Consider the following 27,857-nt stretch of genomic DNA (forward strand, 5'->3'; position numbering starts at 1 on the left):
TAATCCATTCCATCTGGTTTTACACTAACTGAAGGAGCTCAGTAAACAAACACTCTTTGAAACGGGTAATGTGTTAAAACCTGCTGCTTTACAGGATTGATTACAAAGAATATGACTTTCAATTTACTGTGGCCAGTAACACTGTGCATACACATGTAATCTCACTTAATTACCATAAAAAGAATACCTGACCTAAATCAGATTCTGGCAAAACACCAACAGTTCCTCAGGAGAGAAGTTTAATTTTCATCTGTTGTTAAGTATAGACGATGCACATTTTCCATCTGTTCACCAGGTTTGGAATTTCTTTCCATTCTTATCTGGCCCTGATATTTGTTAGTTTCATTTTTTTTTCAACAACAACTAGGGGAAAAAAATTTTGTAGCACCAGAAATCAGCACAAGGTGGATCATTTTATGGGATCAATTTAGCACCGCTTACAGACATTAATATGAAATCTGGCTGGAAAATGAATTGACACATGCCTTCTCAATCTTTGTGATCTTGTGTAAATCCATTCAAACTAATTGATCAATGGAATTAAACATAGTGTGTTTAAAATGTGTGGACCTTTGAAGGGCTATTACAGGTTGTTACAAAAACAAATGTCAGTAAAAAAATCATTTGCTTGATAGTGGATACCAGTCTGGAACAGATGCCTGACGCTCACTGGTAATTGAGCCTAAGTGTGTGAAATAACTGCACAAAGGTCACATTACCAGTCACCCTTTATTTACTTGATTTGGAGATGCTGGTGTTGGACTGGGGTAGACAAAGTTAAAAACCATACAACACCAGGTTATAGTCCAACAGGTTTATTTTGAAACATTAGCTTTTGGAGCACTGCTCCTTCATTGGGTGGTTATGGAGTATAAGATCGTAGGACACAGAATTTTTAGCACAAGTTTACAGTATGATGCAACTGAAATGATACATTGAAAAAGTCCTGGATTGTTTGTTAAGTCTCTCAACTTTTAGAATGACCATGCTGGACTCCACAACCACCTGATGAAGGAGCAGTGCTCTGAAAGCTAGTGCTTCCAAATGAACCTGTTGGACTATAACCTGGTGTTGTGCGAATTTTAACTTTATTTACTAATGCACAGTACGCAGGCTGTGGCCAGCTAGCTTAGGGTCAATCCCCTAAACTGAGGAGATTATAAATCTCCTGTTTTTTTAATATAGGAGATTCTACATCCTCTTTTTATATATTTTTTAATATAAACCCCCATACTATCGTCTAACAGCGGTAGTGCTTATTCACTGCCCAGCACCCATGGTGTTTTTGTGTGCAGGTGTAGGACTCAGTGAAGAATCTTTATTTATCTCCTGGTTATATTTTATTAAACAGTACAAAATACCATCGACAATAAACAGAAAGCAGCACATCGCAAAAAACCCACTATTTACAGGGGAAGGGGCAGAAAAGCCAAAGCTCAAACCCCACCGTTCAACCAGTTTCAGGGAAATAAGGTCAAACCTCTTATCCCACTTTCAGTCAAAGGTAACAGTAACAAACACAGATAAGGCGGTCCAATCAAATAAGAAATAGTGCATAAACACAGACCCAATATAGGTGTAAAAAAGACACCTGACACCAATCCACACCACTTACTGATCAAGACCGTTCTTGATTAGTCTTCCTGAAGGTCAGTCATCTGCCTTCCGGTCTCCAGCCACCCTGTGTACTGACCGACCCTCCCCAGGCCTGCCTTTCTCCAGACTGGTTGTCGACCACCCAGCTCCCAGTTGCTCTGTGTACTGACTGGACTACCCCAGGCTGCTTTCTTACGAGTTGGTTGTTGGCCTCTGGTCTCTGGCTGCCCTGCATATTGACTGACCCTTCCCAGCCCACTTTCCTCAGGCATGGTTGTCAGCCACTGATTCCCAGTCACCCTGCGCACTAACCAACAACCCCCAACCTGCTTTTCTACAGTCAAGCTGTCAGCCTTCCAGCACACGGCCATCCTGCATACTGACTGGCCCTTCCTCCTGTCCAGCGTTCCTACGGACTGGCCATCGGCTGTCCAGCTCCCTGTGTACTGACCAGTCCTCCCCCAGTCAACCTTCCTACAGGCTGCCGTCAGCTGCCTGGCTCAGCCTCCCTAAGTACCTGCCGGCCTGCCCTATACCAGCTTTCCTGCAATGATGCTATCAGTTGCCTGGCCCTGCCCGCCCCATGTACTGACAGGCACCTCCCCGCCCACTTCCTCTCGGTCGGTCATCGACCGTCTGGCCCCCAGCCAGCCCGCGTACTGGCTGTCCGTCCCCTGACCAGCTTTCTTACAGGCATCCTTTAGGCTGCATGGCTCCCGGCCACTCTGTGTACTAACAGACCCCCCCATCCCGCTTTCCCGCAGGCCAGTCATCGACCCTCCAGCTCCCAGTTTTCCCATGTACTGACTACCCCACTCTGGCCCACAATCAAACACAGTTAATTACAAAACCCAAATACATTAACAGAATTCACAAAATCCTCACAATACAGTTTCAAGTACCAAGGCAGAGTCCACACCCAAAGGCAGCAAATGCGCACGCTCCAGCACACACACAGGTATTCAGTTTCTATAGAGGCCTGGCCCATACATAGAGAACCAGGCACATTCATAGGAACATAGTACATTGGTCCACTCATGAGGCAGGGTCCAGTCCCGAAGGCAGAGTCCACAGCACGCATGCAGGTGTTCAATCTCCACAGAAGCCTGGTCCATCCAAAGGACCAGGACGACTCACAAGAACACAGTACATTGTAAAGGAGCAGTTAACTCCAGGTGTTTGGTCCTCTCCAGGATGCACCTCCACACATGGCTGTTTGGTCTTCACAGAGGCCTAGTCACCCAAAAGGGGCCAGGCCTACCCATACAGATGTATTTTCTCATAAGGGCTCAGTTCGACCACCAAAATTAAAAACACATGCAAAAGACAAAGAAAACCAGTATGCAAGCGCCAAGCCCTGCCACAAAATCAACATTGTCCTTTGCTCAAAGTAAAAGAGAAAAGAGTAACACACAGTTCCCTAATGAGCCAGTGAAACAACAGTTCCCTAATGAGGGCTGAATTACACCTGAAACACATTGACTGTGTAGATTGAGCAGTTTAGAATTAGTCCTCAATAAAAAAGGAATACCAGTTAACAAACTGGCTATACGGACCAGCCAGTTCAGAAATCAGGTTCCCCAAAAAGCAGAAACCGACAGCAGCAATGCACACAGACGGTGGCCCAGCCAGTACAGAGTCAGTCCCCTAAGCTGAGGAGATTCTAAATCTCTATTTTTTTTCATTTTTTTAATCTCCTGGTTATCCCAGATTAACAACCCCAATCAAGGATCTCCTAGCCAACAAGATCCATCTGATTCCAATCACTACAGTCGGCATCTGCATCAGACCCACAGACTTGAGACTCCCAATGCCAAAAATATGAGATCGCCAATGCTGGTAGATCCCAGGGAGATGGGGATAGATGAACAGGGGAGGTACAATCCAAGACTGAAAGCATTGCAATATTTTGTAAAGTGAGGAGAAAAATGTGAGAAGTTTTGCTTTCTTTCCATGAGCAGCCTATAGTGATCATTTTAGGGACATTGGTTAAATCGTTGAAGTGACAGGATAACTGAAGCGTGTAGTTAATGCTGGAGTTGGAGATGGATCCACCAATGGCTGGAAATAGTTGCTATGCCATCTGGTGATTCTGTCAGATGACCCCCCCCAGTTATAGACTTAGGAATTGGGAGGGATCTTGTTCAGTCATCCTGTCTTAAATGGAGGGTTTTTGCCAATGGAAACCAAAATCAACTAAGTGTCAAATTTGGTATCTTTTATGGACGGTTTCTCACCAGTGAATTGTCTCATGCAATTCTCTACTGCTCACCTTATTATATATGCACCTTGCTTCTCCACTGCCACACACGTTCAATCCTATACCCACCAGCAGCAGAAGTGCTTGCCTCTGCCAGGACATTCTGGCATTCTTGCCACAGGCATCATACTTAAACCTCAGCTGTACACCTGGTCAAACACTGCCAGCTAGGAATTACCCTTCACAGTGCACATAATGGGAAAATGAAAAGATTCTGAGGGTGCATAGGTGGCATGGGTGATATTTCTTTCAAAGTAGAATATCACATTTGTAAATGTTTTGCTGCTTTACATCATCACCTGTCTATCGTCTCATAACTGCAGCTGCAAGAATAAAGCTTCAGAGGCTGCGCGTCCTCATCAACATACTGTGATAGAACTCTGCTAAAGGAGTGCTACTCTTTCCCTATGCCCATCTTGTCATTGTTGGATGTGAAAGCATCTCACGTTTTGTAAAGCCTTCAAACAGTTGTTAATATTAACTTAACAGAAGAAGCAAATTATGAACAAACAAAAGCAGCCATTTGTTTTTGGGATTAAACAGGAGCTGCTTTTCTTTTGATCAACAACAAATGCAGAGACAGTGAATGAAGACCTCATCCTACTCAGAGCTATTGAAAGTGGTCTCAATTAAGTTCGGCCAACTTTGTTGTTCCCAGTGCAAACTTTCATGTTCCTTTCTTCCTCACGTTCCCTGTCAATCCCATCAGGTTTGAGTGCCTACATGAGTTCCTGCACATCTCTTTATTTAAGTCTTCATCTCCTCACTTTTTTCTCTGAGTTTCAGTTCTACAGATTAGTTATACAAACCATTGTGATGCACTGTCCCCCATGGAAGCCAGGCTAGTGGCGAATATCAATGTCACCACACCCAGCACCACCCCCCCCCCACATAAATTTTAATTTGTATCCCTCCCCCAGGCACTATTGTCTCCCACCCTTACATGTTGATTTGTCTCCCTTCACAATTATTGCCCCTCTGTAACCCTGTATTCTACCTCCAATCCCCAAAATTGATTTCCCAAACTTCCCTCCCACAGCAATGGTCAAACTTAATCTTTGACTTTCAGTGAACAGGCCATCAAGACTGATTGTGGCCAATTCCCTTAACTGATGTGTGACCAGACCCCTGACTATTCAGATCCATGACTGACTTACTGTTAGCCCCCAAACTGGTTGCATTGGACCTGCAGGACTAGACTGTAATGACACAACTGTAATTGCCCCAAGCAACTAACTGACCATGTCCAAGTCTCTAAACTGAGATTGGACAATATTTTGTCTCACTGCAGTGAGAGCTCCCCCCGAGACTGATAACAATGCCCCTTGACTGGGCTGAAGACTATTCCTCCTTCGACTTTGAGACTTGGCCATTTTGCTAAAGCACATGCAGTGTGTCTGCCACGTGAGCTACTGGCACATGATGTAGGCATGACATTGATGTAGCACAGTTACGTAAGCAACATATTTCAATATATTTCAGCCCAACCATCTTTGGGCTGCTTCATCAATGACCTTCCCTCCATCATTAGGTCAGAAGTGGGGACGTTCACCAATGAGTGCATAATATTCAGCCCAATTCGCGACTCATCAGATATTGAAGCAGTCCATGTTCGAATGCTTCACCACCTGGACAATATCCAGCCTTGGGCTGAAAAGTGGCAAATAACATTCATGCTACACAGATACTACAGCAAGTAACTCACCTCCTGACTCTCCAAATTCTGTCCACAACCTACAAGGCACAAGTCAGGAGTGTGATGTATTACTCCTCACTTGCTTGGATGGGTGTAGCTCCACCAACACTCAAGAAACTTGACATCATTCAGGACAAACTGCTTTATTGGCACTACATCCACAAATATTTACTCATTCTACTACCAACATTCAGAAGCAGCAGTTTATATTATCATAGAACATAGAACATTAAAGTGCAGTACAGGCCCTTCGGCCCTCGATGTTACGCCGACCTATGAAACCAGTCTGAAGAGCATCTAATCTACACTAGTCTATTATCATCCATATGTTTATTCAATGACCATTTAAATGCCCTTAAAGTTGGCAAGTCTGTTGAAGGCAGGGTGTTCCACGCCCTTACTATTCTCTGAGTAAAAAACCTACCTCTGACGTCTGTCCTATATCAATCACCCCTCAATTTACATGATGCACTGCGGTCATCCACCAAAAATCCTTAGACAGCACCTTCCAAATCTACAACCACTTCCATCTAGAAGCACAAGGGCAACACGTCCACCTGCAAGTTCTCTTCCAAGTCACTTACCATCCTGACTCAGAAATATATCAATGTTCCTTCACTTTTGCTGGGTCAAAATCCTGGAATTCCCTCCCTAAGAGCTTTGTGGGTCAATCTACAGCTCGTAGACTGCCATAGTTCATGAAAGCAGCTCACCACCACCTTCTCAAGAGCAACTAGGGCAGGGTAATAAACATTAGTCCAGTCAGTGTCACCCACCACATCCCACAAATGAATAACAAAAATAAACATGTCCATCTGACTCTTCACTACTGGCAGCTATGACACATTGCTTATCTTTGTCTTGGAGCGGAAAAGCAAGGAAACACGAAAGTACTGTGAACTTGTCAATCCTGAAGGAGGTGGCAATTTGGAAAAAGATAAAGGAGAGCACAACAATGCAAAGATGCAAAGAGCATTTAAATAGGCACAAAGTGAGCAAGCAGTAAGAAAGCATGACTCCCAAGATGCACCCTGTTCCAATGCATGAGATGGGTGCCTATCTCTGCATGCAAAGCAGCCTCATGGCAGCAATGCAATGAAGATGTGTTCCACAGTGCAGTATTGAAGAGAAAAGTTGTAAGAGAGTTGGAGATGTGTCATGTTGATGTGATGAGGCTATTGCTTATCTGATGCCAACCTTGGTGGATGAAGGATGCAGTGAACATTGCCCATGAATTGAGTCCTGAAGTGTAGTGGAATGATGGCCAAGATGGCTGTCCAGTGAAGATGCCGCTGATGTGCACCTGTCAGCTACCAGCTCTGACATACATGTCAGAAGTTGCACGGTTTAGATTCCACTTTCTAGGAAATTAGCAATTTCCATATTAATGGGGTGGGATTAGGCATTAATGAGATGATTGGAGCAATGAGATGTTAATACATGCGTATATGCAGCCCACCGATCACAAGCGAGCTTCTTACCTTGACATTAAAAACCTTGCCTTGAAATTTGGGCTTCTTGATTTTTCCAATCTTGCCATATTTTCCCAACAGACTTATCCTTGCCCATTGTTCTGCAGCTGGTAAATTCTGCCCAAAGTATTTCTTTGTGTGGCTGGAACGCCTGCCACTCTAAAGATACAGTGGGTTCCAAGCAAGAATGAAAATCATAGCCTTTTTCTTCTCAGCAGAAGCCGCTGAGAATAAACAAGATTTTGGGACACATGCAATTACTATGGGGAACAACAACATTCCTGCACATTACAGGGGAATTAGTTTTACCACAGGCATCACAGGGATCAGCTTCTAATGGAAAGAATGAGCTATTCCTTATCAGGAGCAAGCAAAGACAATATTTATAAAAGAAATGCACCTGAATAATTATCAATGCTATCGCTGCTGAGAGCAAGTAATCTTATTACATCTGAACTTAACTGCTAGGAATTCTTATATAACATTTCTTCATGGATCTTTAATTCAATGAAGGTAAGTTCTGAATTTCTACAGATTGTCAGTGTAATCCTGCCATAATCCATTTAGGAATACAAGGTCGAGTAATTACTTTGAATCCCAGTCTTTGCTGCCATTTTCCAAGCTTTCTTTTTTTTAAGCAAGCTTATACATGTCAGAGAACCAATATGAGGAAAGGGAGACTCCTGGGCCAAAGGTTTTGTCATTTTCTGACTGGGATCAGCTGGGATCAGCTGGAATCAGCTGGGAAGCGAATACAGATAGTTCTCATGTAAGGGGTGTTTCAGCAATGCAATTTGGCTATAATGGCACTGAAGACTTGATGAATGGTATTTTTGAGAACGCGTACCTCTGTTCACAATAAAGCAATCCCAGTGGCAATCATTTTGCACACTTCATTCTGCATATGTGCCAATGTCAGCTGCCATCAGAGCATGTTAGAGTTACAGTACTATACATAGAGTAACTTCATCTCAAAAATTAAGCTCATGAATGTTCATTGCTTTGCCTCTGAGACAAGAATATTCTTGTATAATTCCTGTATAAGCCCTATATAATTCCTGACAGGACTGCATTGACATTATTGTAGAGGCCTGGGGTGATGTCAGTAGGGACTGCCTACATACAGTTTGGCGACAGCTGCTCCCAGATTTTTTTCAAGAATTTAAAGGATGTGAACTGGCAGAGGAGCTCCCAAGAATCAAAGAGCATCGTGCTGTCCTTGCAAAACAGGTTGGCCTTGAAGAGGTGGGAAGTGAGAATATTGAAGAGCTGCTTGAGTCCAACTGTGAAGATCTCTCTCTAGCTGATCTACAACAGCTTGTTGCTGAGGAGGAGGTGGCAGCTGGAGGTGAAAAAAATGGAGTCTAAGATGCAGCACCACGAGAGCTTTCCATTCCTCTTTTGTATTCTATCCTGAAGGAAATTGAGAGGCAGTTGCAGGTGTTAGAGGACAATGATTACAACACAGTGCAGCAGGGTAGCAGTTTGTTCAATAAGATATCATCTGGCGCCCTATCATCTTGAACAACTTCTTCAAGATGAAAGAAAAAGGGCAAAGCAGCAAAACTGGAGGTCTTTTTGAAACCAACCCCCAAGAAACAGTCAGAAGACAATCAACCACAGCCATCCACTTCTGCAACCACAACTGCACCTGAAGCTGGTGAAGATGATGATAACCCTCCATCCCTGCATTAACAATTTTTTCAATGTAATGTGTTAAATTTACTTTTGTTTCATTAATAAGTATGACTTAAACCTTCATTCAGGTTTGCTATACCTTGTGTTAGGCTTTTGAGTGATTTTTGAGCAATCTTGAGTCTTATCTTTTACTGGGAGAAAGTGAGGACTGCAGGTGCTGGAGATCAGAGTCGAGAATGTGGTGCTGGAAAAACACAGCAGGTCAGGCAGGATGCCTGATGAAGGGCTTTTGCCCAAAAAGTCAATTCTCCTGCTCCTCGAATGATGTGATATGTTTTGCTATTCTGCCTCTAACCTCACTTTTCCTATAGGTCCCATTATTTCTATTTAGCAATTTTTATTAAGCGAAGTTTCGCTGGAATACAACTACAGCGTTATGGGAGAACTACCAGTACATTAGTTCAGACAAGTTGTGCTGGCCAAGTGCTTAGTAGAAGTAGATATGTCCAAGCTGAGTAGATGTAGACATGTCCAAGCCTGCTTGTCAACCTAGATCCATAAAGAGGAAATATAAATAATGACAGAAATGGCCTTGACCAGAAGTTGTTGGTTCTGGAAATTTGGATCCCCATTGCTATTGCTTCTCTAGTGCAATAGTGGTTGTCTGACACTGACATTGCCACCATTATCCAGATGGGAATGTTCTGGAAGCCCTGGAATTAGGGTCAGATTGTCCCAATGTAGACCTCCCAGTATTTGCACAAAGTTATTGAGCTTACACAATTTCTGTTTGTTGAACAGCATTCTAGGTGTCATACCTGCAGATTCAGAAATGTGGGATGTAGCTGCAAACCAATTACCCACTGAGATCGCTGATGTACTCCTTGACTCACCAATCACAATGCAATATAATGATAGTTATGTTACAATGATCATTATAGACAATTAACAATGCGGTGTTAAAGCATTTAACTGTCAAACATTACAATAGACACTGGCCCAACTCCCAAATAACTATGATCCATGCATGTAGCATCAATTCAGCACACAGCCTTCTTGATGAAAGATTGGCACCAGATTGGCATTATGGCAATAGTTCACATACTTTGTTTCACATCTGCTGTAATATTTTCCTGCCACATACCATTTATTGAAAGAAAATACATTTCACATGTGAAATGAGTTGTGTGTGTCTGGATCCAGTTTTTTTTTCCGATGGATTTTGAGTACTGACTTGAATCTGGCATTCAACTTCTGAATGCGTGTCCAGACAGCCCGGAAGGTTTCAAACAGTTATGATTAGTGTTAATTGAATTTACATTGTTGGGCAATTTCCTTTGAAATAATCCAAATATCTATCCGTCTAAAACAAATCCATAGAAAACAGTAAAAGCTAATATTGTTTATTATAAATTTGTTATATTATATTTTCATAATGATGCACAGTCATTCCACTTTGACATCATAGAAACAGTGCATTGTATATTGAAGCTAGCCAAATTGCATTGAAGTAAATGGTATAAGACCAGCTTTAGTCTCTCATTAATTTGTTTTCGTTTAATGCGACATTAAATAAAAATGCCCTTTTAATTATTTTTTGTTCATTCAAAGTTGCTCACTAGGCTAATATTTATTGTCCATCCCTAATTGCCCAGAGGGCTGTTCAGAGTCAACCACATTGCTGTTGGTCTGGAGTCACATGTAGGCCAGACTAGGTAAGATGGCAGTTACCTTTCTTGAAGGACATTATTGAACCAGATGGGTTTTTCTGAGATCAACAATGATTTAATGATCATCATTAAATAATTAATTTTAATTAAATACAAGTATGCATATTGTAAAAGGACATTTTAAATTTTGTGAAAATATCTATATGTAAAGACTTAGATGCGTTTGAGTTATATAATGTTATAACAGACCATTTCGACACACTCAGTGGATAAATCACTAAATATGTGGTTTGTGATATCTCTGATGCTTTGGTCCCAGGCTCAGACAACTGATGACCTGTAGCCTATATTATGAATGTGATCTCAAACTCCAATGATCTTTTGCTTCTCATTGCCAAGAATGTACACTGATAAAATTATCCCTTGTTTTTATGTGATGATTCAGGGGTACTGGAGAAAAATATCAGGATTAGTGTATTCATTCATGTAATTAGTGATGAAAATTGAACTAGATTAAACTTGCTTTCTGCACATTTTTAATGATTGCTGAGATCACATTGAATGAAAAAGGTCGGGAGTCCGGAGAACAATGTTCTCAAAGAGGAACAGCTGTACCAAGTGAATATGGCTGCTTGCTATAGCAACTTTGTTTTATTAACTGAGAGGCCAGTTAGCCATTATTATGGTCAGCTGGGCATGCAGAAACCCAAGCAAACGTTAACAGTCTCCAAACCAAAATGTTGCAGAAACTACTCCCAGGTTTGAGGGTTTTCTTTTGTGTAACACACTTCTACAGAGACAACCCTGATTGACCTATGTTGTCTATTGTCTATTGTGAGAACAAAGGAAAGATTAAGAACACAGAGCATAAGGATTAGGAGCAGAAGTAGGTAATTCAGCCCTAAGACTGCTCCGTCATTCAATACTTTTATGAATGATCTGATCTTGGTTTCAACACCACTTTCTTGCCTGTTCTGCATAACCCTCAATTCTCTGATAGTTCAGGAGTCTGTTCATCTCAATGGTATAGTCAATGACTCAGTTTCCACAGCTGCTGAGAGCAGAAAAAAGTTCAATATTGTCTGCAAATTAAATTATTGAGTCCAAACTGGAACTCCAGGATATCCAATAGGTTCACTCACCTTGTCATGTTTCTTCAGTTGTTTTCTCTCTAGGTTGTAAGTGTAATCCCTAGTTCTAGACTCCCCCATTAGGAAAAAGTTCATTTCATTGTCTACCCTGTAAGGCTTCCTCACAACTCCTGAATATTTTACTATGGGGACGCCCCACTCAATCTTCATGACTCCAATGACCAACGGCCCAACATGCTCAACTTTTCTTCATTTGCCAATGGCTCCATCCCAGGAATCATTGCAGTAAACCTACTCTGAACTGTTTCCAAGACGAGAATATCCCTCCTTAAAAAAGGAGGCCAAAACTGTACGCACTATGACCTCAATACCCTGAACAGTTCTAGTAGGACTCCCCTTCACTTGTATTTGGATATGCTTGCTATAAAGGCAAACATTCTATTTTCCTTCCAAATCAAGCTAAATTGTTATGTTTCATGTAGGAAAACACCTATTGTGGACATAATGCAGTCAAACTCAATTTAAATTATATTTCTCTTCTATTCTTTTGACCAAGATGAATAATCTTAGATATTTGTACATTGAACTCTATTTATCAAATTTCTATCTACTCATGTACATTACATTACTCCTTACAATACTTTACAAGCTCATTGGCTTCAGGTTAAATATGAGCAAGGAAACTTCCTGCTGATTACCATGTACCAGCTTTCCTCAGCTGATAAATCAGTACTACTCCATGTTGAATAACACTTAGAGGAAGCACTGAGTATGGCAAGAGCACAGAATGTACTCTGATGGGAGATTTCAATGTCCAATACCAAGATGAGCTCAGCAACTGTACTACTGATGGAGCTGATTGGATCATAAAGAACATACCTGCTCGACTGGGTCTGCGGCAGATGGTGAGGCAGCCAACAAGAAGGAAAAACATACTCAACCTCATCCTAACCAATTTTCCAGCTACAGGTGCGTCTGTCCATGACAGTATTGATAAGAGTAGCCACTGCACAGTCCATGTGGAGACAAAGTCTCCATCATGTTGTGTGGCACTAGCACCGTGCTAAATGGGACAGACTTCCAACAGATCTAGCAACTCAAGACTGGGCATCCATTACGTGCTGTTGGCCATCAACAGCAGCAGAATTGTACTCCAACACAATCTGTAACCTTCATGGCCTGGCAAATCCCCCACTCAGCTGTTACCATCAAGCCAAGGGATCAATCCTGGTTCAATGAAGAATGCAGAAGGGCATGCCAGGAACAGCACCAGGCATAAATCAAGATGAGGTGTCAACCTGGTGAAGCCACCGTCAGGACTACTTGCACGCCAAACAGCATAAGCAGCAAGTGATAGACAGAGACCAACCAAGTAGATCTAAGCTCTGCAGTCCTGCCACATGGATGGTGGTGGATGATTAAACAACTCACTGGAGGAGGAGGTTCCACAAATATCCCCATCCTTAATGGTGGAAGAGCTGAAAATGTGTTGCTGGAAAAGCGCAGCAGGTCAGGCAGCATACAAGGAGCAGGAGAATCGATGTTTCGGGCATGAGCCCTTCTTCAGGAATGAGGAAAGTTTGCCCAGCAGGCTAAGATAAAAGGTAGGGAGTCCCCCCAACCTTTTATCTTAGCCTGCTGGACACACTTTCCTCATTCCTGAAGAAGAGCTCGAAACGTCGATTCTCCTGCTCCTTGGATGCTGCCTGACCTGCTGCGCTTTTCCAGCAACACATTTTCAGCTCTGATCTCCAGCATCTGCAGTCCTCACTTTCTCCTTAATGGTGGAAGAACCCAGCATATCAATGCAAATGATTAGACTGAAGCTCTAGCAGCAACCTTCAGCCAGACGTACCAAGTGGATGATTCAGCTCGGCCTCCTCCAGTGATCTCCAACAATACAGATACCGGTCTTCAGCCAATTCAATTCACTTGACGTGATATCAAGAAATGGTTGGAGGCACTTGATACTGCAAAGGCTATGGGCCCTGATAATATTCCAGCAATAATATTGAAGACTCGTGCTCCAGAACCTTTTCTCTTCTTAGCCAAGCTATTCCAGTACAGTCACAACACTGGCATCTCCCCGGCAACATGGAAAATTGCCCAAGTATATACAGTGTAGTGTGTACAAAAAGCAGGATAGATCCGACCCGGCCAATTATTGCCACATCAGTCTACTCTCGATCATCTGTAAAATGTTGAAAGGTGTCATCAATAACATTATCAAGTAGCACCAGCTCAGCAATAACCTGCTGAGTGATGCTCACTCTGGTTCTGCCTGGGCCACACAACTCCTGACCTCATGACAGCCTTGGTTCAAATATGGACAAAAAAGCAGAATTCCAAAGGTGAGCTGAGAATGACAGCCCTTGGCGTCAAGGCTGTATTTGACTGACTGTGGCATCATGCAGCCCTAGCAAAACTGGAATCAATGGGTATCAGAGGGCAAACTCTTCGGTGGTTAGAGTCATATCTGAGACATAGGAAGATGGTCTTGGTTGTTGGGATCAGTCATCTCAGCTCCAGGAGATCTCTTCAGGAGTTTCTCAGGGCAGTGTCCTAGGCCCAAACATCTTCAGCTGCTTCCATCCCTCCATCATAAAGTCAGAAGACGGGGGTGTTCACTGATGATTGCACAATGTTCAGTACCATTCACGACTCTTCAGCCACTGAAGCAGTCCATGTCCAAATGCAACAAGATCTGGACAATATCCAGGCTTGGGCTGACAAGTGACATGTAATATTTGGGACACACAAATGCCAGGCTATGTCTGTCCCCAGTCAGAGACAATCTGACCACTGTGCCTTGATATTCAACAGAGTTACCATCACTGAATCCCCCACTATCAACATCCTGGGAGTTATCATTAATCAGAAACTCAACCGGACTCACCTCATAAATGCAGTGGCTACAAGAGCAAGTTAGAGACTAGGAGTACTGCAAAACATAACTCATCTCATGACTCCTGAAAGCCTATCCACCATCCACCAGGAGTGTGATGGAATATTCCCCACTTGCCTGGATGAGTGCAACCCCAACAACCTGAAGTTTGACACTATCCAGGAAAAAGCAGCCTGCTTGATTGGCATCACATCCACAAGCATCCACTCCCTCCACCACTGACACTCATGAGCAGCAGTGTGTACTATCTACAAGATGCAGAAATTCACCAAAGATCCTTCAACAGCATCTTCCAAACCCAGAACCACTTCCATCTAAAAGGACAAGGGCAGCAGATACATGGGAATACCACCACTTTCAAGTTCCCCTCCAAGAAACTCACCAGCCTGACTTGGAAATACATCACTGCTCCTTCACTGTCACTGGGTTCAAATCCTGGAATTCCCTCCCCAAGGGCATTGTGGGTCAACCCACAGCAGGTGGACTGCAGCTGTTCAAGGAGGCAGCTCACCACCACTTCTCAAGGCCAACTAGGGATGGACAATAAATGCTGGCCAGCAGCGATGCCTACATCCCACAAAATTAATAAATATGTTTGTTTTTAAAAATGACCCTGAGTTCCTAAGTCACATAAAAATTTCCCAACACATCGCTCCTAAAATTGTGCCCATTAATCCTCAAACAGTATCCCCAGGGTTTGGACTCACCAACAGGATGAAACATCCTTTCCAAATTCACTATGTCAAGACATTTGGAATCTGATAAACTTCAATCAAATCATCCCTCATATTTTTACACTGCTGTGAAAACAAGCCCAACTTGTTCAATCTTTCCTTATTATACATTCATTCCAACTGTTTTTGTTGGTTAAGTAACTGTCTCCATTCTGATATATTGCCTTCAACACCAAACAATCTTCCTTTGTGCATTAAGCTTACATGGGTTATCGATGCCATTTGGAAATCCCAGTGCACATGACTTATTAGTTTATCTTTATCTACCCTGTTGATTACATCCTAAAAACACTCTAATCAATTTGTCAAACATGATTTCCCCATAACTGATGACAGGTTAACTAGTAGGTATTATACTTATTTCGGTCTCCCTCTTTTTTTAGATGTTACATTTATAATTTTCCAATACATTGGGATACTAGAATCGAGGGAATTTTGGAAGATTCCAACCAAGGCATCATTATCTCTGCAGCCACAAGTTTTAACATTCTATGGCATCAGGACGAGGGAATTTGTCAGCCTTTCATACCAATAGTTTTTCTGGTATATTTCCACAGTGATTGTGATTCCTTTCCTTCCTCTCTGATCTAATATGGGATCTTATTGGGATCTTTTGTGTATTTTATCATAGAAATATTTATTCAAAGCCTCTGTCAATTTGTTTTTCCCATTATTAATTCCCTAATCTCACCCCCTGAGGGACCAGCATTTAACTTCGCTATTTCCTTCCTTTCATATATTCATGTTGAAACAAGATCATTTTTCTGATTTATTCTCATTACCTATTTTACTGTGTTTATTTGTTTCATCATTGTGTGCTGGTCTTAAAGCCATTCCAATCATTTGGTCTACCTCTTTCCAACAATGTAGAACTTTTCTTGCAACTTGATATCAACTTCTGCTTCCTTAGTTACCTAAACAAATCTCAAGATCTTCCTTTCTCAATGAAATGCACATTTCTTAAGAATTAAAAATTATTTCTAAATTCTACCACTGATTTACCTCTTAGACCATAAGACCATAAGACATAGGAGCAGACATAAGGCCATTTGGCCCATCGAGTCCACTCCGCCATTCAATCATGGCTGATGGGCATTTCAACTCTACTTACCCGCATTCTCCCCGTAGCCCTTAATTCCTTGTGACATCAAGAATTTATCAATTTCTGCCTTGAAGACATTTAGCGTCCCAGCCCCCACTGCACTCTGCGGCAATGAATTCCACAGGCCCACCACTCTCTGGCTGAAGAAATGTCTCCGCATTTCTGTTCTGAATTGACCCCCTCTAATTCTAAGACTGTGTCCACAGGTCCTAGTCTCCTCGTCTAACGGAAACAATTTCCTAGCGTCCACCCTTTCCAAGCCATGTATTATCTTGTAAGTTTCTATTAGATCTCCCCTTAATCTTCTAAACTCCAATGAATACAATCCCAGGATCCTCAGCTGTTCCTCATATGTTAGACCTACCATTCCAGGGATCATCCGTGTGAATCTCCGCTGGATACACTCCAGTACCAGTATGTCCTTCCTGACACAGTACTCCAAACGGGGCCTAACCAGAGCTTTATAAAGTCTCAGTAGCAGTTAATACATATCTTAATACATATAGCTCTTAATACATATCTCCAATTTTCTTCAGCCAACTCAATCTTCATACTTTCATAAATACTTTGACTTAATTTCAAGACATCAGTGTTAAACTCAAGTTACTTGCAGTTAAACTGATTGTGGAATTCAATCCTGGTATGATCACTGTCTCCTGGAAAACCATTTACAATAGGATAATTAATTCACCTGTCTTATTACACATCATTGGAACTAAAACAGCTTGCTCCTTGGTTCACCCCGCAACATATTATTTGAAGAAATGTTCACTAAGGCTATGATTTCATTTGTTCAGCTTTATGAAAGTTAAATCATCCGTGATTATTGCATTTGCTCACAACACGTCTGCTTTAATTCTTATTTTGTAGCTAGTGTTACTGACCAGTGACTTATCATCCTTGCTATTACTAACCTCCACTAAAATTAACTCTACACCTTGAATTTTCAAGCCATAATAATATCTCATTACAGTACCGAACATAGTCTTTATTAATAGGTTAATCTAATATCCTTTTCTTTCTGCCTATCATTCCAAAATATCAGATACCCTTGGTTACCTTGCAGCTTCATCTCAGATCATGTCCATTTATTTCTTTTCATGCCATCAACACATTCATCAGGTAATGAATATGTGCATTTAGTATTTTTTCTATGTTCTCTAGTCAGGTCCAAATTGGTGGAGCATGTTTATGTTTGTACATTTCACACACTCAGGTTATTGGTAAACATATCGCCACCTTGCACATTGTTTTTGTTGCTTGCCTTTCACTTCCCAATTTTCCTCACCTTTAAAATCCTTACCTATAGCCAAATTGTTCCCAATACAATTTAAATGGAGCATGTCCCAATACAACTGCTTCCTTCTTCACCATTACAGTGCCAATGCCGTAATAATTGAACTCAATTTCTCCTGCACCTGTCTTGTAGTCACACATTCTAATGCCTGAACTTGTTGCGCCTATGCCAATGTTTCATGAATCAGGTGGAAATCATTTGTGGTCCTTCTACCCATACTTTCTTTAATTCATTCATGGGATGTGGGTGTTGCTGGCTGGCTAGCACTTATTGCTATAATAAGTTGACTTCTTGAACTGTTGCAGTCCACCTGCTATGGGTTGACTCACAATGCCATTAGAGAGGGAATACCAGGGTTTTGACATAGTGGCAGTAAAAGAATGGTGACATATTTCCAAGTCAAAGAGTCATAGGGATGTATAGCACAGAAACAGACCCTTCAGTCCAATCCGGCCATGTCGACCAGATATCCCAACCTAATCTAGTCCCATCGGCCAGCAAACAGCCCATATCCTTCCAAATCCTTCCTATTCATATACCCATCCAAATGCCTTTTAAATGTTGCAATTGTACCAGATTCCACTACTTCCTCTGGGAGCTCATTCCATACATATGCCACCCTATGCATGAAAACGTTGCCCCTTAGGTCTCTTTTATATCTTTCCCCTCTCACCCTAAACCTGTGCCCTCTAGTTCTGAACTCCCTCACCCCAGGAAAAAGACTTTGTCTATTTACCCTATCCATGCCCTTCATAATTTTGTAAACCTCTATAAGGTCACCCCTCATCCTCCAATGCTCCAGGGAAAACATCCCCATCCTGTTCAGCCTCTCCCTATAGCTCAAATCCTCCAACCCTGACAAGTCTTTAAAAAGGCATTTGATAAGGTTCCCCATGGTAAACTAATGGAGAAAGTGAAGTCACATGGTGTGCAGGATGTTCTAGCTAGGTGAATAAAGAACTGGTTGAGCAACAGGAGAGAGAGAGTCTTAGTTGAAGGGAGTTTCTCGAAATGGAGAAAAGTCACCAGTGGTGTTCCACAGAGATCAGTGCTGGGGCCACTGGTTGTTTATGATATACATAAATGATCAGGAAGAGAGCACTGTTGATATGAATAGCATGTTTGCAGATGACACGAAGATTGGTGGAGTAGCAGAAAGCATAGGGGACTGTTAAAGAATACAGGAGGATATAGATAGACTGGAGAGTTGGGCGGAGAAGTGGCAGATGGGAGTTCAATCCAGATAAATGTGAGGTGATGCATTTTGGGAAGTCTAATTCTAGACCGAATTATACAGTAAACGCAAGAGCCTTGGGAAAAGTTGATGAGCAGAGAGATCTGGGAGTTCAGGTCCATTGTACCCTGAAGGTTGCTGCGCAGGTGGGTAGAGTGGTCAAGAAGGCATATAGTATGCTTACCTTCATCAGATGGGGTATTGAGTAGAAAAGCTGCAGATCATGTTAAAATTGTACAAGACATTGGTTCGGCTGCATTTAGAATACTATGTACAGTTCTGGTCGCTACATTACCAAAGTGGATGTTTTGGAGAAGGTGCAGAGAAGGTTTACGAGGATATTGCCTGGTATGAAAGGTGCTAGCCATGAAGAGAGGTTGAGAAGGTTGGGATTGTTTTCATTAGAAAAAAGGAGATTGGGAGGGGACCTAATGTGAGGTCTACAAAATCATGAAGGGTATAGACAGAATAAGTAGAGGTAAGCTTTTTCCCAGGGTGAAGGATTCAATAACGAGAGGTCACACTTTCAAGGTGAGAGGTGAAAAGTTTAAGGGGTATACACACGGCAAGTACTTCACACAAAGTGTGGTAGGTGCCTGGAATGCGTTGCCAGCAGAGGTAGTAGAGGCAGGGACGATAGATTCATTTAAGATGTGTCTGGACAGATGCATGAGTAGGTGGGGAGTAGAGGGATACAGATGCTTAGGAATTGGGCGACAGGTTTAGACAGTGGATTTGGATCAGCTCAGGCTTGGAGGGGCTGTAAATTTTCTTTGTTCTTTGTTCTAAGTCAGGATGGTGAATGGCTTGGAAGTGAACTTCAGGTGGTGGCATTCCATGTTTCGGTTGCCCTTGACCTTCTAGGTGTTAGTGGTTGTGGGTTTGGAAAATGCTGTCTAAGAATCATTGACAAATTTGTGCTGTGTATTTTGTAGATAGTACACTGATGCTACTGAGTGGCACTGGTAGAGCGAGTGAATGTTTGTGCATGTTGTGCTAATCAAGCAAGCTGCTTTGTCCTGGATAGTGTCAAGCTGCTTGAGCATTGTTGGGGCTGCAGTTGTTCAGGCAAGTGGGGAACATTCCACTACATTCCTAACTTGAGCCTTGTAGTTGATGGACAGGATTTGGGGAGTCAGGAGGTGAGATATTCATTGCAGTATTCCTAGCCCTGACCTGCTCTTGTCGCCACTGTATTTATATGGTGAGTCCAGTTGAGTTTCTGGTCAATGGTAACACCCAAAATGTTGACAGTGGGGGTTTCTGAGCAGAATTTTTTCCTTAGTCCCACTCATTGCCATAGCCACTTACACAGATCCCCTTAAACAACTGGATCACTCCCTCACATTTCCAGCCCAAAGCTGATGTTCTTAACACTGGCACTGGGTAGGCATCTCAGCCTTCAGAGCTCTTGTTCTTAAGTTCAGAGAACTGTATCTACCCCCAGCACAAACTGTCACCTTCCACTTCGACATTCCTTTTTACTTCTCCAACTTGAATGACTTCCTGTGCCAAAGTGATGTGCTCAGTTTGCTCATTACCCCTGCATTCCTGTTTTCATTCATACAAACTGCTAAGACCTCTTGGACAAGTGCAAGTGTTGAGACTCCTCCAATGCTTCTTCCTGGATCTTCATCTATGCCTTACTTCCAGTTGTACCCAACTATACTTGATGATTGACTATATGTAAAGTATTTAACCTAACTGGTGTGATTGCCCCTTGTAACAAATTAATGCATCCCAGTGTCCGAAGCTTGGACTTCCGCTCAATTCTAAGCTGGAGTTCAACAGGCTGCAGATCTGACTACGGTGAATCACACTGATGTCCATCAGATCCAGTATGTTATAGTTGCAACACATCTGTTTCCCTGCCCTCAGGATTATATTCTATTTAGCTATTTAACCTTCACACCCAACACTTAATTGTGACAGAGGAGGGAATGCGGCAGAGTTTTTCTCCACCCCCGTCAGGCCTAATTAAGTTCCATCCCTGTCTCTGGCCCACCACATCTAGGCCTGAAAGATCCCACCCACCTTTTTGGTAATAGATCAAACAGTACTGTTTTTCCATACATCACTGACTTCTGTCACTTGCCAAATTCTCTTGCATGCTTGTGAAATCTGCACTTAAATGAAGCTGCTCTGTGCTAACATTATTATTGTATTGTTATTTCATGTATTGATTTTACTTGACCTGATTGAAACGCTTAATTTCCCGGTTCCAAGTTTAAATTTTGCCCATGTTAAGAAAGAAATATGAAAGCAGATTAATCTATTACAGACAAGCCAATTTCCCATGGTATCACATTTTCTCCTCACTCCCCCCCAGTGCATTTTATCAAGCACTTGATCTGAAAGTAGCCTATCTGCTCTCATTACTACCCCCAATGAGACTAAAAGGGCCAAGCTAAGGGGCAGACAATTGCACAGAAGAGTATGGCTGGAATGTAACCAGCTGAAACCACACAGTTTACTGAAACTGCTTCCTGTTTCTTGTCCGGCAAGGACCACCCTACCTACTGGGACTTTGGCTTTCAGGGTGATCTGGAGCCAAGTGGAAAGAATCCCAGGCCCCAGTGACCCTTGTCTACTCTTCCAGCTTCCATTAGAGAGCCAAAACATCTGAATAATCATCATTAAAATTAAAGTGGAAAAAGTAAGGAAAAATATTGAAAACAGAAATAAAAATAAGCAAATACAAATACTGGAGATATACACAGCAGCAGTAATAGGAAAGATGGGCTATACTATTCATGTGTGCACCCTTATCTGTTTGTTAAATGACACATGCCCAAATCATCACAAATCACATTTCCCCTAACAGGTGCTGACTAACCTATTGTGTATTTCTAGTACTTGTTGTATTATGGAATGTCCCAAGCAATATCCTGAAATGTGTGCAGGCAGTCTAATGTGACTATCAAGAAGCACAACAATGCCTCTTCTTCCTTTAGACAGCTTAGGAAATTTGGCATGTCCAAAGGGCCCTCCCCAACTTTCACAGGTGCACCATACTATCCAGGTGCATAACGGCCTGGTACGGCAACTTCTCTGCCCCGAACTGGAAAAAATGACAGAAGGCTGTGTACACAGCCCAGATCGTCATGGAAGCCAACCTCCCATCCATGGTCTCCGCTTACATTTTTGGTTACCACTGAAAGTTTGCCAACATCATCAAAGATCCTTCCCGCCCCGGTAATGCTCTCCTACAATCTCTTCCATCAAGCAGAAGATAGAGAAGCTTGAACACATGCACCAACAGGTTCAAGAACAGATTCCTCCCTGCCATTATTGGACTGGTGAATGGACTCGCTAACTTCAAGTAATGTTGATCTTGTTAACGTTGATCTTGCTTCACGCACTGCCTGTGCAGTGTAATCTGTACACTTCACTCTGTCTAAGCACCCTTGTTTGCTATGATTTGCCTATACTGCTGGCAAAACACAGCTTTTCACTATACTTATGTACACGTGACTATTATAAATCAAATCAAATTGAATCAAATCATGTAACTATAGGGGATTGACTTGGTTACAAGCTTTTGAGCCTGTTAATATTTTTCTGTTGGGTGAAGGTATCAAGAGTTATGGAGCAAAGCCTGTTAGATGAGGCTGAGGTACAGATCAGCCATGATCTAACTGAATGGCAAAACAGACCAGAGCAGCTGAATAGGACACTGCTATTTCTATATTACTAAGTATCAAATATGTAATCTTGGACTCATTTCAACCTCAAAATGATAAGACTGTATGAGTGGGCAGCTCATTCTTGGTTGCTGGGAAATGTGAAGTGGTGAGAATGCTAAAAGAGTCAAGTCTGCCCCAGATACCTTCTTGGTTAATTTGTTCTGTTCTTTCCTGTAAAGTGTCTCAGCATTTTAGGACTTTCCCCGAATGTCCGAATGGGAACTATACCCAACACTGAGCAGCATGAATTTTGTAGAAGAAATATCTAACATGTGTTTGTCTATTTTTTGGTCCAAATGTTTCGTTGAATTTACGGGGTAGGAGCGGGTAATGAAAGTGCTTTTTACCAAGCTTAATGAATTCAACCATTTCTCTAGTGAGATAAGCAAAAAGCTATAACCTTTACCAGAATAGTAAGCTTCTCACATGAATATTATTGATGATATTAACAGAACACTTTATGCCCTAAATGAAGAGTCCAGATGGTTCCAAAACAGGAAGGGCTTTAAGTCATTTGGTGTGCAGCTGGTCTATGATGTTAGGAATTAAATTATGACTGTCTGTGGCCGGTTTCTTCACAATTGCAATGATGCCTTTATTCAATGCTAGTTCACAGACCTCTTCCCATCTTATCTATTAGGTGTCTGACTGCTTGAGATAAACCTGGAACACAGATGTTACAGAGGATGCTAGTCAGGGTTTCTCTCAGAGTTGTGATTGAGCAAACAATTAGCATTTTCAAGCAGAGGTTCTGCTTGCTGACAAGAGGTGACCCACCATACAATCCTGTGAATGTTTCGAGATTCATGAAATGTACTGAATGTTGCATTAATTTGCACAGTAAAGCAAGGAATCCTTCAAACAGCCTGGGGAAGAAGAAGTTGAGAACCAGAGCAGGAAACTGAGCAGGAAATCACAGCTGAATAGGTACAGCCAAATATATGAATCATACAGCTGCCAGAATTCCTCTCATTGAACACTCTCCTTTATAGAAATGTGAATGGTGCCACCGTGTACCTGCAAGAAACCAGTCCTGGCCATGGCACCATTTGACCACTCACACCTGAAATAAAAACAAGAAGTGTTGGAGAAGCTCAGTAAGTCTGGCAGCATCTGTGGAGAGAGGAGCAGAGTTAACATTTCAAGTCCAATATGACTGCTACAGAACAACTCAGCTTTGTTGTCTTGACCCAACCAGAATTTAAGGAAGTCACTAGCCCTTTTGAAGAGTGTCACAGAAGCCAATCTCCCCTCCATGGACCCCATTTGCACTTCTCATTGCCATAGAAAGGCTGCCAACATCATCAAAGACACCTCCCACCCAGGTAATGCTCTTTTACAACCTGAGCCATTGAGCCTATCATAGCCCCAGTGGCTGATAATATGGGGCATTTGTTTCAACCTCAATGTGTATACCTTCAAGTACTCTGTGTGGATGACTCCTTTGTTGAAATCTTTAAACTATTGATACACAGACCTAAGTGAGGGCTAACACTTAAAGAGGTATACCTCCTCTTCTTCAGTGAGCACCATCCACCTCCCGTGAATTATCTCCTCACACCTCTAGTATTTTTCTGCCGAGATCCAAGTTCAGAGTTATCGTGTCAAGTGTACTGCAAGTCAGTTTTAAACTCTCAACAGCTCAGCTAAACCACTGAAAAGCTGTCAGATTTCACAGGGCCAATTTCTACATGAACAATAATGCAGAATTTCGTGCTCCTGAATGTTTTGAACTTGTTTGGTGCAAAAGCCACTTAATTAATTGGGATAGTAGCAGACCTGAACACTGCTATTTTCTTGCATCCACTGGAATTAAGTTCGGAGTGGGATAGCCCATTGTCAGCCTTCCCACCCTTCCACTAATTGAGGCCCTTAAGCAGCTAAGTAATGACTACTTAGGGGCCTGTGCATGCCACCAATAGTTGGGATTAATCAGCTACAGGCAAATCTGTCACCACACAGCAAATGTGGCCTGTCAACTGGGAGTCAGGGTAGTCAGTGTATTAAGCGCATTTAACTCCTCCTAAAGGGACTGGATATTAAGTGTGGTGTTGAGAGTGGGGTGCTGGGAAAGCACAGCAAGTCAGGTAACACCTGAGGAGCAGGCAAGTCACCGTTTCGGGCAAGAACCCTTCATCAGGACTGCGGCTTGTGAGCTGGTGGGGGGGGGGGGGTGGAGAGATAAATGAGAGGGGGGTGGGGTTGGGAGGGAGGTAGCTGAGAGTGCAATAGATAGTCAGAGGTGGGGGTAATGGTGATAGGTCGGAGAGGAGGGTGGAGCAGATAGGTGGGAAGGAAGGTGGATAGGTAGGCAGGTAATGAGGGAAGGGCCGAGGTGGAAGGTTAGAACTGGGGTAAGGTGGGGCAAGGGGAAATGAGGAAACTAGTGATGTCTTGTGCTAGGAGGGTCCCAATGCGGAGGATGAGGCGTTCTTCCTCCAGGCATTGAGTGGTTAGAATGTTTCAATGGAAGAGGCCCAAGACCTGCATGTCCTTGGTGGAGTGGGAGGGGGAATTGAAGTGTTCAGCCACGGGGAGGTGGGGTTGGTTGATGTGGGTGACCCAGAGATATTCTCTGAAGCACTCTGCAAGTAGGCATCCTGTCCCCCAATGTAGAAGAGACCACATTGGGAGCAACGGATACAGTAAATGACATTTGTGAAAGTGCAGGTGATGAATGTGGGAAGACTCCTTTGGGGGCCTTGGATGGAAGTGAGGGGGGAGGTGTGGATGCATGTTTTGCAATTCCTGTAATGACAGGGGAAGGTCTGGGAGGAGAGGGTGGGTTGGTGAGGGGGGCATGGCCCTGACAAGAGAGTCGTGGAGGGAATGGACTTTACAGAAAACGGATAGGAGTGGGGAGGGAAATATACCTCTGATGATGTGGTCCATTTGTAGGTGGCAGAAATGGCAGAGGATGACGTGATGCAATGGAAGGTTGGTGGGGTGGAAGGTGAGGACTAGGGGGATTCTGTTCGTGTTGTGTTTGGAAGTGTGAGGTTTGAGGGTGACAGTGTGGGAAGGGATGAGATGCGCAGGAGAGCATCATCAACTACGTGGGAGGGGAAATTTTGGTCTGAGAAGAAGAAGGTCATCTGGTGTGTTCTGTGGTGGAACTGGTCCTCTTGGGAGCAGATACGGCAGAGGCGGAGGAAACGGAAATAAGGGATAGCGTTTTTACAGGAGGCAGAGTGGGAGGAGATGTATTCCAGGTAGCTGTGGGAGTCAGTGAGTTTGTAGAAGATGTGCATGTTGAGTTGGTCAGAGTTGATAGAGATGCAGAGGCCCATGAAGGGGAGGGAGGTGTCTGTGATAGTCCAGGTGAACTTAAGGTCAGGGTGGAATGTGTTGGTGAAGTTGATGAACTGTTCAACCTCCTTGTGGGAGCACGAGGTGGCCCTGATACAGTCATCAATGGAGCGGAGGAAAAGGTGGGGAATGAAGCCAGTGTAACTGTGGAAGATGGATTGTTCCATGTAACAGTTTCCTCTTGAAGGGCTCTTGCACGAAATGTTGGTTCTCCTGCTCCTCAGATGCTGCCTGACCTGCTGTGCTTTTCCAACACCACACTCTCGACTGCATCTGCAGTCCTCACTTTCTCCTATTAGGTCTGGGTTATCTGCTGGGCACCATCACCTGCCCTTGCTTTTCACAATCACCACCACCAAATCCTTGACATACAGCTCCCCACTTACATCTTACCTTGCTCCTCTGTGATGCTTTAAAGCATGAGAGCTGGTCATCTCTGATTGGCTTCTCCCAGGGTGATATTTGCATCCTACTTCCAGACAAAGACCGAACTGGTGGCCATACATATGCCTGATTGGCTTTAGATTCAGTGGACTAAAGATGGCAGTTCCAGGCATGTCAATCGCTGGGTTCTCTAGCAGTCTGTCATGACCCCAAGGCCTCATCAAAATTGTGCCCATGGGATTTTCATTCAATTACCAAGTTACCTGGTGGTTCATTCCTAATTTACTTTGGCACACTCATTAATGAGCTTAATTATCTCCCCATTGTTAGTGGATGGGTTGTGCACATTAGTTCCATTCTGCTTGATTGCGGTTCATTCTCTCACTGGTGACAGGCAAATGCAGAGCTTTCCACATGAGTTAGTAACTGAGGCCACTGTAAATTGAATCCTGAAGAAGGGTTAATACTCAAAACGTTGACTCCTTCTGATGCCACCTGGCTTGCTGTGTTCTTCCAGCCTCCTGTTTGTCTCCTTTGGATTCCAGCATCTGCAGTTCTTTTTGTCTCTAACCAATGTAAATTTTGCCTCAATAGCTTATTTTGAATATGATCACCAGTCTCCACCTCTACCTGTGTCAAAAACTGTGGTGTTGGAAAAGCACAACAGGTCAGGCAGCATCCGAGAAGAGACGATGCCAACTTGCAGAACATTTCAGCAAACATCTCTGGGACACATGCACTAAACAATCCCACTGCCTTGTGGCAAACCACTTCAACTCATCCTCCCACTCTGCCAAGGACATGAGAGTCCTGGGCCTCCTCCACCACCAAATCCAAGCCACCCGACGCCTAGAGGAGGAACACCTCATCTTCCGCCTTGGGAGCCTCCAATCACACGGCATCAATATCGATTTCACCAGTTTCCTCATCTCCCCTCCCCCCACGTTATCCCAGATCCAACCCTCCAACTCGACACTGCCCTCTTGAATTGCCCCACTGTCCATCTTCCTTTCCACCCATTCACTCCACCCTCCACTCTGACCTATCACTATCACCCCCCGCTTTCATTTACCTATCACCTTCCAAGTTACCTTGCCCCCAGTCCTACCCCCTCCTATTTATCTCTCAGCTCCTTGCACCATGAACCCGCCCACCTCCCCCCCAACCCCACATTCCTGATGAAGGACTTATGCCTGAAATATCGACTGTCCTGCTCCTCAGATGCTGCCTGACCTGCTGTGTTTTTCCAGTGTCATACTTTTTGATTCTGATCTCCAGCAGTCCTACTTTCTCCACCTCTACCTGCGCCCAGTCTTCTGCCCAGGTTTTGCTGAGATTTCCATTTATTTGTTTGTTGCATTCCAGACATAATTGTTTCAATGGTGTTATGCTAACAGAAAAGTAAAGTATAATAGAATATAGTAGCGAAAACCGTATATCAAGATTAATTTTGATATTTTGGACCAGCAAACACTAGATTGTGAATTTACTCCCACAGTTGTGAAATTGAATTCAATAACTCTGGCAATTGTGGACCAGCACCAGTTAAGTGATGATAAAGAGATCATTGTAAAAATCTAACTTATTTACTGGTATTCTTCAAGAAAGTTCCATTCTCCTCCTTCCCAGTCTGTTCTATACGACTTCTTTTCGCCTCCGGGGCAACTGAGAATGGGCCGTAAATATTGGCCTGCCACTGTCACCCACATCTCACCAAAGCAAACAAACAATAAAGCTGGGAAGTAAAGATGATGACTGTTGAAAGATTATTTGATTTTAAGGC

General features: G+C 43.0%; 1 long non-coding RNA gene across 2 annotated transcripts in view; it reads right to left on the reverse strand.

The window, feature by feature from the left end:
* Nucleotides 1-27,857, reverse strand: part of LOC140486796 (uncharacterized) — a 106,917-nt gene that overhangs the window by 16,754 nt on the left and 62,306 nt on the right. The window lies entirely within an intron of this gene.

This window comes from Chiloscyllium punctatum, chromosome 2 (genome assembly GCF_047496795.1).
Source record: "Chiloscyllium punctatum isolate Juve2018m chromosome 2, sChiPun1.3, whole genome shotgun sequence".
NCBI classification, from domain to species: Eukaryota; Metazoa; Chordata; class Chondrichthyes; order Orectolobiformes; family Hemiscylliidae; genus Chiloscyllium; species Chiloscyllium punctatum.